Source organism: Crocodylus porosus, unplaced genomic scaffold (assembly GCF_001723895.1).
Source record: "Crocodylus porosus isolate Cpor-Errol unplaced genomic scaffold, CroPor_comp1, whole genome shotgun sequence".
Taxonomy (NCBI): Eukaryota; Metazoa; Chordata; order Crocodylia; family Crocodylidae; genus Crocodylus; species Crocodylus porosus.
The window spans coordinates 1,915,414-1,918,105 of record NW_017728947.1 but is presented as its reverse complement, the minus strand read 5'-3'; the positions used below and the strand labels follow the sequence as shown (position 1 = coordinate 1,918,105).

The 2,692-nt window shown below is 53.8% G+C and overlaps 1 protein-coding gene across 5 annotated transcripts in view; it reads right to left on the bottom strand.

Annotated features, from left to right (window-relative positions):
• The window catches only part of LOC109320799 (AP-2 complex subunit alpha-2), a 621,923-nt gene that overhangs the window by 405,362 nt on the left and 213,869 nt on the right, over positions 1-2,692 (bottom strand). The window lies entirely within an intron of this gene.

Below are 2,692 nucleotides of genomic sequence, written 5' to 3'. Positions count from 1 at the left end.
GTCCCTGCTCACCTTGCTTCCGGGAGCACTTCTTGTCGGCCACACGGGTCTCAGGGCCACGGCCCAGCACCACGGCAATGCCATTGGGCAGGGGCACGGGGTCATGCTTCCCGTCCTGGCTCACAAGGTGGCAAGCCATGGCTGCAGGTGAAAGAAGAGGCACTGGGCAGGGGGTGAGAGATGGCACCTCCAGCCCCATCTCCTGCCCCACCCCAAAACAGCTAGCCCCATTCCCTTGCTCCTTCCCACTGTCCCAGCCACCCCCCCATCGCTTCCTGCCCCCCAAAACAGTTAGACCCCCCCCATGGCTCTGCCCCTTCCCCTCATCACCCTACTCCCCACAACACCGTGGATCCCTGGGGCAGCCCCCTCCCCCCAGTTGCCCCCAGCCCCTAGTGCCACGAGGTAGTTTCACCCTGGGGGGCCTGATCCACCCTTGGGAGGGTTGCAGGGGGGCCAACGGAGAGAGGGACCTCAGCTGTCCCCACGGCCGGGGTGTGGTGGGGGGGAGTGTCACACCTATTGCAGTCCTCCCCCCACGGAAGTGGCCCCTATGTCCGTAACCGTGAGTGGGGAGGAGCAGCGGCGATGGCTTCTCTCGCTCGGGGGAAGGGGGTGTCCCGCCGCAGCGGCGGGACTTCCGGTGCGGGTGCCACAACCACTTCTGGCCGGCGCGCGCACAGGACCCGGCGCCGAGGGTTCCGGGGCATTTTGGTTCGTAGGGACGGTACCCAGAGCCTCTAGCAGGGGGAAGGTCTGTGTGGCACGCGGCCCCCTGCTTGGTGGGGGGCCTTGCTGGCCTCTGTCCCGCTGCATGACTCAGAGCTGTGCCCTAGTACCTGGTCCCTTACCTGCCGCGTCCCAGGTCCCCAGTGAGTGCTGCCCAGGATTGGGGGACCCCCTGATGCAGCCCAGGACACCATGGAGGGGTGGTGCTGTGGCCCAGACTAGGGGTAGAAGAGGCGTAGACTCAGCCAATTATGGGTTGTGCTCAGAGGATGCTGCCAAAGTCACTGGAGATCTGAGAGATTCAGTAGGGGGTGGCTATGGGGCCCCCAGAGCCCTTGGTGTGTGGGAGAAGGGATGGGGGAACCAGAGAATGGGAGTGCCCGTGAGAGTTTGCCTGGGGAGGAGACAGGGGGCCTTGTGATGGTGGGAGGGGTCACTGAATCATAGAAAATAAGGGTTGGAAGGGACCTCAGTAGATCATCTATTCCAACCCCTTGCTCAAAGCACGGCCATGCCCAACGTGTGCATGGTTTTTTAACGTGATCGCCGGGCAGGCCCTGCAGCCTCTCCCTGGCCCTATGTCCTCCACAGGAGGTTTATATTGAGCAGATTCTTTTTGGTATTGGTTGGTGGAACCGGAGCATGCTCCGTCCACTCCATGCTATTGCAGTGCTTCCAGGACCAGTGCAAAAAAAAAGGTTTCTTAATGTGATTTAAAGTGTGTGATAGAAAGTTTATGCTAGAGGATGTATATATACAACTATGTATATATAGAATTATATTTTTTTAAAATCCCAGCTAAAGTTTTGTCAGGCCAGGTCTTAAAAACTACTCTAGGGATGGAGATTCTACAACCTCTCTAGACAACCTGTTCCAGTGGTTTACTACCCTCCTTGTAAGATTTTTTTCCTGATATCTAACCTAAATTTCCCTTGCTGCAACTTGAGAGCATTGCTCCTTGTTTTGTCACCTGTCACCACTGAGAACAGTCCAGCTCCATCCTCTTTGGAACCACCCTTCAGGCAGTTGAAGACTGCTATTAAATCCCATCTCTGTCTTTTCTTTTCCAGACTAAATAAGCCCAGTTCCCTCAGCCTTTCCTCAGAAGTCATGTGCCTCAGCCCCTGAACCATTTTTATTGCCCTCCACTGGACTTTCTCTAATTTGTCCACATCTTTCTGTAGTGGGGGCCCCACAAATTGACACAGTACTCCAGATATGGCCTCACCAGTGCTTAATAAAAGGAAATAAACATTTAATTCAGTCTGCTGGCAACACTCTTACTCCTGCAGCCCAATATGCTGTTAGCCTTCTTTGCAACACTGTTGCTCATATTTGTTTTGTCCACTGTAACTCCCAGGTCCTTTTCTGCAAAACTGCTACTTAGCCAGTTGGTTGCCCACTTGTATTAGTGCATTGTTCTATCCTAATTGCAAGACTTTGCACTTGTCCTAATTGAACCTCATGAGATTTCTTTTGGCCCAGTCCTCCAAGTTGTCAAGATTTCTCTAAATCTAAACCCTGCTCTCCAGTGTATCTACTACTCCCCCCACCTTGCTGTCATCTGCAAACTTGCTGAGGGTGTATTCTATGCCATTTTCCAGGTCATTGATGAAGACACTGAACAAAACTGGCCCCAGGACTGACCCCTGGGGCACTCAGCTTGACGCTGGCTTCCAAATACTTGTTGAGTCAGTGATTACTAGGCTCTGAGCCCAATGATCCAGACAGTATTCTGTCCACCCTACAGTCCATTCATACAGCCCATACTTCCTTAGCTTGCCTGTGAAAATGTTATGGGGGACCATATCAAAAGCCTTCATAGTTTCATAGTTTCTAGGGTTGGAAGGGACCTGAGTAGATCATCTAGTCCGACTCCCTGCCATGGCAGGAAAGAGTACTGGGGTCAAACGACCCCAGCAAGGTGTACATGTAGCCTCCTCTTAAAGACCTCCAGGGTAGG